A 16,146-nucleotide genomic window follows, 5' to 3' on the forward strand; every position below is an offset into this window, starting at 1 on the left:
AAAGAAAACTCCAGGCCAATATCATTGATAAACATACATGCAAACATTCAAAACCAGCAGTGCTAGCAATGATAATTCAAAAGCACATTAAAAAGATTATTCACCATAATCAAGTGGTATTTACCCAGGGAGGTAAGGATGGTCTAACACATGTAAATCAATAACTGTGATACATCACATTAAACAATGAAGGATAAAAAGCATATAATCATTTCAATAGATGCAGAAAAAGCATATGACAAAATTAGACATCCTTTTACGATCAAATCTTTTGACAAATTAGTTATAAAAGAACATAATAAAATAAAGACCATATGTGATAACCCACAGGCAACATTATACTGAATGGTGAAAAGTTGAAAGCTTTGCCTCTAGGATCTGGAACAAGACAAGGATGTTCACTTTAATCACTTTTTTCAACATAGTACTGGAAGTCCTAGTCAGAACAATTAGGTAAGAGAAAGAAATAAAAGGCATCCAAATTGGAAAAAAAAGTCTAATTGTCCCTCTTTGCAGATGACATGATCATATATGTAAAAAACCCTAAATACCCCACTGAGAATCAGAAATAGTAAATGAATACAATAAGGTTTCAAGATACAAAAGCAACATAAAAAATCAGTAACATCTCTATTCACCAATAGCAGACTATCTGAAAAAGGAATCAAGAAAGTAATCCCATTTAAAATAGCTATTAAAAAAAACAAAATACCTACAAGTAAATTAAGCCACGGAAAGATGAAAATTATTAAACATTGATAAAAGCAATTGAAAAAAATTAAAATAAATAGAAAGATACCCCATATTCATGGACTAGAAGAATTAATATTGTTGAAATGACCATACTACTCAAATCAATCTATAGATCCAATATAATCTCTATCAAATTTCCAATTTCATTCTTCACAGATATTAAAAAAGATCTTAAAATCCATGTGAAACTACAAAACACCCCAAATAGCCAAATAAATCTTAAGCAAAAAGAGCAATGCTAGAGGTATTACACTATCTAATTTCAAAATGTATTGCAAAGCTATCCTAACTAAAACGCATGGTATTGGCATAAAAACAGGCACACAGACCAGTGGAACAAAAATAGAGAGCCCAGGCATAAATCCACACATTTACATGCAACTTATTTTTGACAAAGATGCAAACATTCAATGGGGAAAAGACAGTATTTTCAACAAATGGTGCTGGGAAAAGTGGATATCCCCATACAAAAGAATGAAAGTAGACCCCTATCTCTCATCATATCCAAAAACCAACTCAAAATAAATTAAATATTTAAATGTAAGACCCCAAACTATGAAACTAGTAGAAGAAAACATAGGTGAAATGTTATATGTCATTGGTCTGGGCAACGACTTTTTAGAAAAGACATCGAAAGACATGCACAACAAAAGCAAAAATAAACAAATGGGATTACACCAAATAAAAACTTCTGCACTGCATAGGAAACAATCACAAGAGTGAGCAGACAACCTACAAAATGGGAGAAAATATCTGCAAACTATTCACTTGATAAGGGGTTAATATCCCAAATTTATAGAAAACTCAAACAACTCAATAGCAAAAATACAAATAATTGGATTAGAAAATAGTCAAGAGAGCTGAATAGACATTTCTCCAAATAAGACATAAAAATCACCAACAGGTATATGAAAAAAATGCTCACCATCACTAATAATCAGAGAAATGCAAGTCAAACCTGTCAGGCCTCTGGGCCCAAGCTAAGCCATCATATCCCGTGACCTGCACGTACACATCCAGATGGTCGGTTCCTGCCTTAACTGATGACATTCCACCACAAAAGAAGTGAAAATGGCCTGTTCCTACCTTAACTGATGACATTATCTTGTGAAATTCCTTCTCCTGGCTCAAAAGCTCCCCTACTCAGCACCTTGTGATCCCCACTCCTGCCCACCAGAGAACCCCCCTTTTTCCTTTACCCACCCAAACCCTATAAAATGGCCCCACCCCTATCTTCTTTCACTGACTCTCTTTTCGGACTCAGCCCACCTGCACCCAGGTGAAATAAACAGCTTTATTGCTCACACAAAGCCTGTTTGATGGTCTCTTCACACGGACGCGAGTGAAATTTGGTGCCGTGACTCAGATCGGGGGACCTCCCTTAGGAGATCAATCCCCTGTCCTCCTGCTCTTTGCTCCATGAGAAAGATCCACCTATAACCTCAGGTCCTCAGACCAACCAGCCCAAGAAACATCTCACCAATTTCAAATCCGGTAAGTAGCCTCTTTTTACTCTCTTCTCCAACCTTCCTCACTATCCCTCAACCTCTTTCTCCTTTCAATCTTGGCGCCACACTTCAATCTCTCTCTTCTCTTAATTTCAATTCATTTCATTTTCTGGTAGAGACAAAGGAGACACGTTTTATCCATGGACCCAAAACTCTGGTGCTGGTCACAGACTAGGGAAGGCAGCCTTCCATTGGTGTTTAATCATTGCAGGGACGCCTCTCTGATTATTCACCCAGGTTTCAGAGGTGTCAGACCACACAGGGATGCCTGCCTTGGTCTTTCACTCTTAGCGGCAAGTCTCGCTTTTCTGGGGGAGGGGCAAGAACCCCAATCCCTTCTCTCCATGTCTCTACCCCTTCTCCACTTTTCTGGGGGAGGGGAAAGAACCCCTCAACCCCTTCTCCTTCGCCCTTAATGGCAAGTTCTGCTTTTCTGGAGGAGGGGCAGGAACCCCAACCTCTTATCTCTGTGTCCCGATCCCTTATTTCCGTGCCCCGACCTCTTATCTCTGTGCCCCAGCTCCTTATTTCCACGCCCCAACCCCTTCTCTGCTTTTCTGGAGGGCAAGAACCCCCCACCCCTTCTCCGTGTCTCTACTCTCTTTTCTCTAGGCTTGCCTCCTTCACTATGGGAAAGCTTCCACCTTCCATTCCTCCTTCTCCCTTAGCCTGTGTTCTTGAGAACTTAAAACCTCTTCAATTCTCACCTGACCTAAAATCTAAGCATCTTGCATCTTATTTTCTTCTGCAATGCCACTTGACCCCAATACAAACTCAACAGTAGTTCCAAATAGCTGGAAAATGGCACTTTCAATTTTTCCATCCTACAAGATCTAAATAATTCTTGTCATAAAATAGACAAACGGTCTGAGGTGCCTGATGTCCAGGCATTCTTTTACACATCAGTCCCTCCCTAGTCTCTGTTCCCAATGTAACTCGTCCCAAATCTTCCTTCTTTCCCTCCCACCTGTCCCCTCAGTCCCAACCCCAAGCATTGCTGAGTCTTTCTAATCTTCCTTTTCTACAGACCCATCTGACCTCTCCCCTCCTCGCCAGGCCGAGCTAGGTCCCAATTCTTCCTCAGCCTCTGCTCCTCCACCCTATAATCCTTTTATCACCTCGCCTCCTCACACCAGGTCTGGCTTTCAGTTTCATTCTGTGACTAGCCCTCCCCCACCTGCCCAGCAATTTACTCTTAAAAAGGTGGCTGGAGCTAAAGGCATAGTCAAGGTTAATGCTCCTTTTTCTTTATCCCAAATCATATAGCGTTTAGGCTCTTTTTCATCAAATATAAAAATCCAGCCCAGTTCATGGCTCATTTGGCAGCAACCCTGAGATGCTTTACAGCCCTAGAGCCTAAAAGGTCAAAAGGCCGTCTTATTCTCAACATACATTTTATTACCCAATCTGCTCCCGACATTAAATAAAACTCCTAAAATTAAATTCTGGCCCTGAAACCCCACAACAGGACTTAATTAACCTCACCTTCAAGGTGTACAATAATAGAGTAGAGGCAGCCAAGTAGCAACATATTTCTGAGTTGCAATTCCTTGCCTCCACTGTGAGACAAACCCCAGCCACATCTCCAGCACACAAGAACTTCCAAACGCCTAAACCGCAGTGGCCATGCATTCCTACAGAACCGCACCCACTAGGAGCTTGCTACAAGTGCCAGAAATCTGGCCACCAGGCCAAGGAATGCCCACAGCCCTAAGCCATGTCCTCCTAAGCCATGTCCCATCTGTGCAGGACCCCATTGGAAATTGGATTGTCCAACTCACCTGGCAGCCACTCCCAGAGCCCCTGGAACTCTGGCCCAAGGCTCTCTGACTGACTCCTTCCCAGATCTTCTTGGCTTAGCGGCTGAAGACTGACACTGCCTGATCACCTCGGAAGCCCCATAGACCATCACAGATGCTGAGCTTTAGGTAACTCTCACAGTGGAAGGTAAGTCCATCCCCTTCTTAATCAATATGGAGGCTACCCACTCCACATTACCTTCTTTTCAAGGGCCTGTTTCCCTTGCCTCCATAACTGTTGTAAGTATTGACAGCCAGGCTTCTAAACCTCTTAAAACTCCCCAATTCTGGTGCCAATTTAGACAATACTCTTTTAAGCACTCCTTTTTAGTTATCCCCACCTGCCCAGTTCTCTTATTAGGCTGAGACACTTTAACTAAATTATCTGCTTCCCTGACTATTCCTGGACTACAGCTACATCTCATTTCTGCCCTTCTTCCCAATCCAAAGCCTCCTTTGCATCCTCCTCTTGTATCCCCCCACCTTAACCCACAAGTATAAGATACCTCTACTCCCTCCTTGGCAACTCATCATGCACCCCTTACCATCTCATTAAAACCTAATCACCCTTACCCCGCTCAATGCCAATATCCCATCCCACAGCATGCTTTGAAAGGATTAAAGCCTGTTATCACTTGCCTGCTACAGCATGGCCTTTTAAAGCCTATAAACTCTCCTTACAATTCCCCCATTTTACCTGTCCTAAAACCAGACAAGCCTTACAAGTTAGTTCAGGATCTATGCCTTATCAACCAAATTGTTTTGCCTATGAACCCCATGGTGCCAAACCCATATACTCTCCTATCCTCAATACCTCCCTCCACAATCCATTAGTCTGTTCTGGATCTCAAACATGCTTTCTTTACTATTCCTTTTCACCCTTCATCCCAGCCTTCTTCGCTTTCACTTGGACTGACCCTGACACCCATCAGCCTCAGCAAATTACCTAGGCTGTACTGCTGTAAAGCTTCACAGACAGCCTCCATTACTTCAGTCAAGCCCAAATTTCTTCCTTATCCGTTACCCATCTCAGCATAATTCTCATAAAAACACACGTGCTATCCCTGCCGATCATGTCTGACCAATCTCTCAAACCCCAAACCCTTCTACAAAACAACAACTCCTTTCCTTCCTGGGTATGGTTAGATACTTTCGCCTTTAGATACCTGGTTTTGCCATCCTAACAAAACCATTATATAAACTCACAAAAGGAAACCTACATGACCCCATAGATCCTAAATCCTTTCCCCACTCCTCTTTCTGTTCCTTGAAGACAGCTTTAGAGACTGCCCCCCACTCTAGCTCTCCCTGACTCATCCCAACCCTTTTCATTACACACAGCTGAAGTGCAGGGCTGTGCAGTCAGAATTCTTACACAAGGACTGGGATCACATCCTGTAGCCTTTTTGTCCAAACAACTTGACCTTACTGTTTTAGACTGGCCATCATGTCTCCATGCAGCGGCTGCTGCCACCCTAATACTTTTAGAGGCCCTTAAAATCACAAACTATGCTCAACTCACTCTCTACAGCTCTCATAATTTCCAAAATCTATTTTCTTCCTCACACCTGACGCATATACTGTCTGCTTCCCGGCTCCTTCAGCTGTACTCACTCTTTGTTAAGTCCCACAATTACCATTGTTCCTGGCCCAACTTCAATCTGGCCTCCCACATTATTCCTGATACCACACCTGACCCTCATGACTGCATCTCTCTGATCCACCTGACATTCACTCCATTTCCCCACATTTCCTTCTTCCCTGTTTCTCACCCTGATCACACTTGGTTTATTGATGGCAGTTCCACCAGGCCTAATCACCACACACCAGCAAAGGCAGGCTATGCTATAGTACAAGCCACTAACCCGCCTCTTAGAACCTCTCATTTCCTTTCCATCGTGGAAATCTATCCTCAAGGAAATAACTTCTCAGTGTTCCATCTGCTATTCTACTACTCCTCAGGGATTATTCAGGCCCTCTCCCTTCCCTACACATCAAGTTCAAGGATTTGCTCCTGCCCAGGACAGGCAAATTTGCTATTCTACTACTTCTCAGGGATTATTCAGGCCCCCTCCCTTCCCTACACATCAAGCTCAAGGATTTGCCCCCACCCAGGACTGGCAAATTAGCTTTACTCAACATGCCCCGAGTCAGGAAACTAAAATACCTCTTGGTCTAGGTAGACACTTTCAGTAGATAGGTAGAGGCCTTTCCCACAGGGTCTAAGAAGGCCACCACGGTCATTTCTTCCCTTCTGTCAGACATAATTCCTTGGTTTGGCCTTCCCACCTCTATACAGTCTGATAGCAGACCGGCCTTTATTAGTCAAATCAGCCAAGCATTTTTTCAGGCTCTTAGTATTCAGTGAAACCTTTATATCCCTTACAGTCCTCAGTCTTCAGGAAAAGTAGAACAGACTAATAGTCTTTTAAAAACACACCTCACCAAGCTCAGCCACCAACTTAAAAAGGACTGGACAATACTTTTACCACTTTCCCTTCTCAGAATTCAGGCCTGTCCTCAGAATGCTACAAGGTATAGCCCATTTGAGCTCCTGTATAGACGCTCCTTTTTATTAGGCCCCAGTCTCATTCCAGACACCAGATCAACTTGGACTATGCCCCAAAAAACTTGTCATCCCTACTATCTTCTGTCTACTCATACTCCTATTCACCATTCTTAACTACTCATACATGCCCTGCTTTTGTTTACACTGCCAGTTTACACTGTTTCTCCAAGCCATCACAGCTGATATCTCCTGGTGCTATCCTCAAACCGTCACTCTTAACTCTTAAAGTAAATAAAAAATCTTTGCTGGCAAAGCTATGCTGAACCTCCTTAGGCACTCTCTAATTAGATGTGCTAGGTCCTCCCAATTGTTAGTCCTTTAATACCTGTTTTTCTCCTTGTCTTATTCCGTTTAGTTTTTCAATTCATACAAAACTGTATCCAGGCCATCACCAATAATTCTAAATGACAAATGTTTCCTCTAACAACCCCACAATATCACCCCTTACCACAAAATCTTCCTTCAGCTTAATCTCTCCCACTCTAAGTTCCCACACCACCCCTAATCCCGCTCAAAGCAGCCCTGAGAAACATCGCCCATTATCTCTCCATACCACCCCTAAAAAATTTTCACTGTCCCAACACTTTACCACTAATTCATTTTATTTTTCTTATTAATATAAGAAGACAGGAATGTCAGGCCTCTGAGCCCAAGCTAAGCCATAATATCCCCTGTGACCTGCACGTACACATCCAGATGGCCGGTTCCTGCCTTAACTGATGACATTCCACCATAAAAGAAGTGAAAATGGCCTGTTCCTACCTTAACTGATGACATTATCTTGTGAAATTCCTTCTCCTGGCTCATCCTGGCTCAAAAGCTCCCCTACTGAGCACCTTGTGACCCCCACTCCTGCCCGCCAGAGAACAATCCCCCTTTTTCCTTTACTTACCCAAATCCTATAAAATGGCCCCACCCCATCTCCCTTCACTGACTCTCTTTTCGGACTCAGCCCACCTGCACCCAGGTGAAATAAACAGCTTTATTGCTCACACAAAGCCTGTTTAGTGGTCTCTTCACACAGATGCAAGTGAAAAAACCCACAGTGAGATATCATCTCACCCTGCTTAGAATGCCTTTTATGAAAAAGCCAAAAAATAACAAATGCTGGCAAGGATGTGAAGAAAGGGGAATGTTCATACACTGTTGGTGGAAACGTAAATTAGAGCAATTGTTATGGAAAACAATATAACTTCCAAAAACATTAAAAATAGACTTACCACATAATCCAGCAATCCCCCTACTGGGTGTATATTCAAAGAAAATTAAATCAGTATGTCAAAGAGATTTCTGCACTCTCATGTTTATTACAGCACTATTCACAATAGCCTAGAATCAACCTAAGTGTCCATCAATGAATGAATGGATAAAGAAAATGTGGCATATATGCTGTATTTGGCCATTCTTGTATTGCTATAAAGAAATAACTGAGATTGGATAATTTATAAGAAAAGAGACTTAATTGGCTCCTGGTTCTGTGGGCTGTACAGGAAGCATAGTGCCAACATCTGCTTCTGGGGCCTCAGGAAGCTTGAGAACTTGTTCACTATCATGAGGATAGCACCAAACCATGAGGGATCCACCTCCACGACCCAAACACCTCCTACCAGGCCCCATTTCTAACAGTGGGGATTATAATATAACATGAGATATGGGTCAGGACAAATATCCAAACTATATCATATGCACACTTGGCCATAAAAAAAGGATAAAATCGTGTCATTTGTGACAACATGAATGAGCATAGAGGACATTGTGGTAAGTGAAATAAGCTAACCACAGAAAGACAAATATCACATGATCTCATTCATATGTGAAATCTAAAAACACTGATCTAATAGAGAGTAGAAGAGTGGTTACCAGACTGGGAAAGTTAGGGAGAAGAGGTTTTAACAATGTATCATGTATCAAAATACCACATTGTACCCCATCAACATGTGAAATTATCATGTGTCCACTTAATAAAAAAAAAGAAAATGGAAGAGTCAAGATACTGGGGCACTTGAAGAGATAGAAGAGAAGGTGAATTGGCAGTAAGGAAGAGAGAGTCTGAAAGAGCAGGTCACAGAGTGGAACATTAAAGTTTATAACATTAGAAATCAATTTTTAAGTTATTGAAAAGTTTATAGCCATGAAAGTGAGTAGCTCAATTGAAGTGAAAGTAAAAGTCAATGAAAGATTAAATTAGAAAATACATTGCTTGGCATTTAGTAGTTACTTCAGAAATATTAATAAATCTTAAGAAAATTAAGAACGCCAAAGCATTCATAGTGGGCCATTATCATAATACAAATTTATGTGGTAATATTTTATTCTTTCTAGTGAAGGGAGTAATTCAACAGTCTTGATTATAGGTTAGAAAATGATTTCTCCAGGTGTGACCCACTGACCACATTCATTGTATTTGAATTGCTTGAGCAACTTGTTTCAGGAGAAAATGGAAAGATTTTAAGATGGACCAATGAAATTACCACTGAGTGTCTTCAAGAAATCTCAGCCTTGCCTAGAATAACCTGGGTTATCTGTTTCTATGGGGTCTCTTTGCCTTTTGTTTTCTTTGTTATTTGCAATCCTGTTAGTCATAGATTACTGATAGTAATGCAAATATTCTTGTCCATAGACATGCAAATGATTGATTTGGGTGGAAGTATAATTAATTTTCCTTTTTTCACCTTCCATCGAGAAGTCAGTTTTGAACCTATCAAGAAAATTTATTTCAGTGTTCTTTAGTGCATAGAGATGTGTGGCTCTTTTAATTTTCCATAAAACTCATTATAACATCTTACTGACTCCCTCATTAAATAAATGAGTTAAACAAAAATCTTAGACAAATGTTCATTTTATATTTGTAAGTCATAATTTACCCTACTTGAAGCAATTTTCCTTTAACATTCCTAAAAATACAGATTCCTATGCCCCATGCTAGACCTATTGAATCAAAATCTCAGGCCTAAGGCACAAGAATTTGCATTATTAGTAAGCTTTTCAAGTGATTTTTAGGCATACTATATTGTATTAACCATTACCATTCTAATTCTTTAAACTTGAATTATTGTGTTTATAATTCCAACTTCATCAAAGTAAACTTTTGGTTAGCAAAAACGGTAGAAACCCCCTTATTCAATAAGATTGGGACCAGTAATAAATAGATTAATAACAAATTTAAGTTAGATGGAGGAATCATAAGAAGTATTAGATGTAAGTCCTTAAAACAACTTTAATTTAAAAGACATGTGTAAATAAATTTGCCAGTATTTTGATGACAAGGTCAAAGCCTTGCACGGATTCACTGAGTGGAGTTTCTTGTGGAAACTATGCCAACAATATGTTGTCATTCATTTCTCGTTCACTTTCTGTGAAGACAACTGGGGTAAAGCAATCTGAAATCCTAGAGTATACAATTTTTCCCATTTGTTTCTAGTTGTCTTGCCCACAGTTAAGCTGGCAGCAACTGTTTGAGTGTCTCATTTTCCCAACACATTTGGTTTATTTCTCAAAGAAACAACAATACTACTTTTGTTATACTCATTTTCTCAGTTTACATAATATTTATTTTTTATTTTATTTATTTTTTTTGAGATGGAGTCTCGCTCTGTTGCCCAGGCTGGAGTGCAGTGGTGCCATCTCTACTCACTGCAAGCTCCGCCTCTCAGGTTCACCTCATTCTCCTGCCTCAGCCTCCCAAGTAGCTGGGAGTACAGGCGCCCGCCACCACGCCCTGCTAATTTTTTTGTATTTTCAGTAGAGACCGGGTTTCACCATGTTAGCCAGGATGGTCTCGATCTCTTGACCTAGTTATCCGCCCTCCTTGGCCTCCCAATATAATATTTAATTAAATTGCATAACTACAAGAGCAAGAACAAATGGTGTAAACATATTTAGGAATGAACACAGCTTCCTCTTAGAAACTATATAATTTCTGTGATGGAAGGAGAAATGTACAGGCATTAAAAGTAGCTCAAAGGCTTTCAGTTTGCAATGGACATCAGTCAATAAGTTGTACAGGGGTACCAGAAAGTGCTAATTGTAAATCAGTTAAGTGGAGGTCAGTTAAGGCAGTAGCCACTGTATCTTAATTTGTGAAGTGAATGTTCTAAAACTGGGTTCACTTTTGCTATAAAGGACCAGATGATAAATATTTTAAGCTTTGCAAACCATACGGTCTCTATAGCAACCATTCAACTCTACCATTGTAGCAGGAAAGCACCATAGATCCATGGATGTGCTCCAATAAAACTTTATTAAAACAGGCAGCTGGTCTGAGGTCCATGTATATATCTTGCTGTTTTCATACAATTTTCTAAGTTAGTAGTTCCCTGCCTTTTTAACAATCAAGGATTACTTTTAATCCTCTCCTCTGATTTTATGTTTCAAAAGCCTTAAGAAAAACCCACAAAATATATTTATTTTGTAATTTTGGGGGTGGTTCTTATTTTATTAATAAGTAATCAATGATATATAAAGGCTACCCATTAGGTCAGTATGAAATAATCAACATTACTAACTCTAATGACTTAGTTCTGGATAGAAATAAAATGTATTCAACTATATATACATAACTTAAAACCTGTATAGCTGTTTCTGGTGTAAATATATAACTTTTCGAGATTTTTCAAGTATTAAATACAACTTTTGGGAATCCCCACACCTGGCTCCCTATGATGACGTTCAAGAATTCCTTAGGATTCTGGGAATCTTAGAATGAAAGTCACTGCTCTGTAGGAATGAATGAATGAATGAAAAAGAAAAGGAAGGAAGAAGACAGAGCATGTCTACTAATTATAAATTAATCAACAATGAATGTTTATTTTATAAATAAATTTGTCAACTTAGGTTGCCAAATCTAACAAGATACCAACATGGCATTCATGGCGATCACACCTCTAGTCAAATTTTATTTTAGTTCATTGACTATACTATTAATATCCTGAAATACTCAAAACTTCTGTCTCAATTCGGTGAATAATTCACTTATTAATCACCCTATACACTACTTAATGAATGGAATGGTGCTTGGAATAAAGATAATTACAGGTCTAAAAGGTTTTTCTCTGGAGGCAGGGCATAGAATTTTGTTGTCTGACTGGAATAAAACAAAATTAATCAATATTTTCTGCAACCAGTGGCTTTTGACTTAGTCGTCTATTAATATCTATCAATCACTATAATCTCAGTCCTATTTCCTCCATTTTTCTTTTTGCTATCATAAAAACTTGTCCATTTTTTTCCTGTTAGATCTATATGTTTCTCCTCTTTTCTTTTTATCCAAACAACTGGACATCAACTTAGTACACATAGTGCAATTTATCCGAATCTTACAGAACTCACTGTTTCCATTTACATAACTTACATAACTGTCAAGCTGAAATCACTCTCAAATTTTTTTAATTCAAAATTTTAATTTAATTTAATAATATTTATTTATTCATTAATTAATTTATTTTGAAAATAATTTTAACTTGTATTTTACATTCAGGGGTACATGTGCCAGTTTGTTACATGGGTATATCTCATAATGCTGAGTTTTGGGGTATGAATGATCCCATCATCCAGATGCTGATTTGGTATGATTTGACTCTGTGTCCCCACCCAAATCTCATGTTGAATTGTAATTCCCAATGTAAGGGGAATGACATGGTGGGAGGTGATTAGCTCATGAGGGCAGATTTCCCCCTTGCTGTTCTTAGATGGTAAGTGAGTTCTCATGACATCTGATGGTTTAAACATATGGCACATCCCCCCTGGCTCACTTGCTCTCCTTCCGCCATGGTAGAACGTGCCTTGCTTCCCCCTTCACCATCTGCCATGATTATAAGTTTCCTGAAGCCTCCCAGCCATGCTTCCTGTACAGCCTGTGGAATTGTGAGTCAGTTAAACCTCTTTTCTTTATAAATTACCCAGTCTCAGGTAGTTCTCTACAGCAGTGTGAGAACAGATTAATACATGAGCATAATACCCAATAGGTAGTTTTTCAAACCTTGCCTTCCTCCTTCTCCCCTCTAGTAGTCCTGGTGTTTATTCTTTCCATCTTTATGTCCATGAGTACCCAGTGTTTAGCTCCCACTTATAATTGAGATCATGTGGTATTTTGTTTTATGTTCCTGCATTAATTCACTTAGGATAATGGCCTCCGGCTGCATCCATGTTGCTTCAAAGGACATGATTTTGTTATTTTTATGGCTGCATAGTATTCCGTGGTGTATGAAATGGTTTGGAAGGTGGCCCCTATAAATCTCATGATGAAATGTAATCCTCAGTGTTGGAAGTGGGGCCTGGTAGGAGGTGTTTGGGTCATGGGGATGGATCTCTCACGGCCTGATGCCGTCCTTGTGATAGTGAATTCTTTCAAGATCTGGTTGTGTAAGGGTGTGTGGTACTTACCCCCACTCCCATTTTCTCTTGCTCCTCCTCGGACCATGTGATGTGCCTACTCCCTCTGTGCCTTCCATCACGAGTAAAAGCTCCCTGGGGCCTCCACAGGCGCCATGCAGATGCCATCACCATGCTTCCTGTACAGCCTGCAGAGATGTGAGCCAATTAAATCTCTTTTCCTTATAAATTACCTAGCCTCAGGTATTTCTTCATAGCAATGCAAGAATGGCCTAATCATACTGTGTAGATGTACCACATTTTATTGATCCAATCCACTGTCGATGGGCACCCAGGCTGACTCCATGTCTTTGCTATTGTGAATAGTGCTGCGATGAACGTGCAAGTGCATGTGTCTTTTTGGTAGAATAACTGATTCTCTTTGGGTTATACACCAGTAATGGAATTGTTGGCTTGAATGGTAATTCTATTTTAAATTCTTTGAGAAATTTCCATACCACTTTGAACAGTGGCTGAACTAATTTACATTTGCACCAATTATGTGTAAATGTTCCCCTTTCTCCACAGCCTCCCAAGATCTGTTGTTTTTCAATTTTTTAATAGTAGCTATTCTGACTGGTGTAGGATGGTATCTCGTTTTGGTTTTGATTTGCATTTCTCTGATGATTAGTGATGTTAAGCCTAATCTTTGCCACCAAAAAACTAGGAAAATACAGTGTCACTTGTCAAAATAAATTGTTTTACTTTGCTTTAAAAATAATCAATTGAGTAGTATATTTCTTCCAGCAAAATTAAGAAGTAAACATTTAGAATTGTACAGTACCTTGCTGTTAAGTCTTCGCACAAGTATACCAATCGAACATAAAGGCCACCTTAAACTTTCATTTGAAATGAAAGACAATTTTTAAGAGGTTAAGGGCTAGTAACTTCTTAAAGTCCTGAAGTTAAATTAGCTCAAGTAAATGCAAAGACTTTCCTTTAATTAAAGACTTTTAAATGAACACTTTAAAGCATAGTTGGTTTCTCCCTCAAATCTTGTCCAAAGCCACTGTTTACAACTCAGTATATCAAAGAAGGTTTCAGACATGATTATGAAGCTCCCTCAACTTACAATGTGCTATTTGCAACCTTAGATGCTATCATTCTGGCTTTTCTAACTTTTAGCAACAATAAGCACACCCTTCTCATTTCTCCCCCACCCTGACTTACCCCTCTTTTCATTTAATATACAATTTTTCTCAGAGTGTTCTTACACATCTTTAACTGTAAATATGACAAAAGCACACAGTATAGTACATGTATCACATGTATAAATGCTGTATCTAGTCATACAATTTTCCTTTTAAAAAAGAAATATTTTATTTTCAAAAAGCAAAGACTCTAGGAATCTTTTCTAGCTGCCAGTCATAAAAACATAAATTCCTGGTTAGTTTCCCAAATTTGCCTGACCATAAGAACCACTTGTGATACTTGTCAAACACATGTATGCTGAGTCCCATCCATGATCTCCTGAATCAGAATCACCAGGTGAGAGGCCTGGGAATACACATTTTAAACAAATGTCCACAGTGATTATGATTAGTAAAGCTTGAAAAACATTTCACTAGGATCTTTATGACTGAATAACCTCACAAACATAGGAAAGTTACTGGAAAAAAATATGAGCAGAATTTCAGAATCCTGCCTTTGCTGAAAGTGTTTGTTCCCTCCTCCTCTACTCATCAAGACCTGACTGCTTATGCAACTCCCCCAAACCATCAATGGGAAGAGCTGAAAATGATTTTAATGAAGAAGAAAAGCTGATGTTTAATTTCAAAACTGACGGTTAGAATAGAAGGGAGAGGCATGAATTTATCTTGATTCTAACAGAAAAAGCATTGTATTTGGGTCTACAAACGAAATTGGTTTCATTTTTATTTTTTGTAAGTTTTCGCCAAACTCTGTGCAAATATAGAGGCTGGGCAAGAAAGAAAGAAATCCAGAAATACGGCATATGCCATCCCTTATTTATTTCCCCATGCGACCAGCCAACAGCTTCTTCACCTAGTCCCTGCTTCAAGCTGACTTTCAGTCTACTTCTCTATCGGAAATGGAGCTTCCCCAAAGACTGCCTCAATGTCAGTTACCCAGAGGCCTTTTTTCCATCTTGGGCTCCTAAACTTCTATGATATTAAATGATACTACCCTTTCTGGAAATTCTCCTTAGCTTTGATTTCTATAATTTAACTCTGTTTCATTCCTTCTTTTATAGCCTTTCTTTTCTCTATCCCTTTACTGTAGACATGTTGTACGACTTTGTTCTTGACCTTCTGATCTCTCCACATTCATTCCTTCAGAGCATGTAACCATTTTCTCGGTGTCGGGCTTCCTGACTATCTGATTATTACCATCATATAACGATGTTGGTGATGAGCATAGCTAACATATCCTAGGCATTTTCCATGTAGGTTATAATAAGCACCCTATATAACTCGTACCATTTAATTCTTCAACCCTAAATGATACTATTACTAACCACATTGTATGAGATGAGGAAACAGATTTTCATCAAAACCCTGGAAAGCCAACGTGAGGAGCCCCTGTGTGTCTCCTTTGTTAATGACTCCGGGCATCATGGCATGTGGATTGCCATGGAATGGGGATTAGGAAGCGCAGCACTGTGAAAACACCGGAAAATACGTTATCATAGCGGTAAGGACGCTCATCTCTGCACATTGTGACGGTTTTGTTTCTGAGTCAGGTTTGAGATGAGCCAATCCTGACTCCATGGTGCCACCAGGGATCACGAATTTAATAAGATCTTCGTGGATGCTTGGAACCCAACTGGTCTCGGTTTTCTACTTTAGGGAAAGAGCCACAGCTTGAGTGGGGTGGTTTTGGTGTCACATACGCGATTAATAACACCCACCGCTGCAGAGGAATCACTGTGGACTACTCCTCCTTTCATCCCATGCTCTTGCGATTGATCCCTCTCACCTGTTTACTGATTTCATTCAAATTCTTCAGCGACCACAGGACCCCGACTTGCCTTCTCTATCCTGGTTCCCTCACTCTGCTTTACAGGCCTGGCCTGCTCGCTGCTCCTCACACCAGCGCTGCACGGCTCCCTCCACGCCTCCGCCCTGTTTCCTGCATCAGACAGGACTAGCTTCCTCCATCTCTGTCGGGCAAATGCCTGCCCAGCGTT

The 16,146-nt window shown here is 39.9% G+C and overlaps 1 long non-coding RNA gene across 2 annotated transcripts in view; it reads right to left on the minus strand.

The window, feature by feature from the left end:
- LOC134809945 (uncharacterized) overlaps window positions 1-16,025 on the minus strand; it is an 87,018-nt gene extending 70,993 nt beyond the window's left edge. For both annotated transcript variants that reach the window (XR_010156790.1, XR_010156791.1), the window contains exons 1-2: window positions 15,936-16,025; window positions 13,011-13,147 (exon numbers count right to left, since the gene is read on the minus strand). This is a non-coding gene — a long non-coding RNA (uncharacterized LOC134809945). The remainder of the gene's footprint in view (window positions 1-13,010; window positions 13,148-15,935) is intronic.
- Between the last annotated feature and the right edge of the window lie 121 nt (window positions 16,026-16,146).

Source organism: Pan troglodytes, chromosome 3 (genome assembly GCF_028858775.2).
Source record: "Pan troglodytes isolate AG18354 chromosome 3, NHGRI_mPanTro3-v2.0_pri, whole genome shotgun sequence".
NCBI classification, from domain to species: domain Eukaryota; kingdom Metazoa; phylum Chordata; class Mammalia; order Primates; family Hominidae; genus Pan; species Pan troglodytes.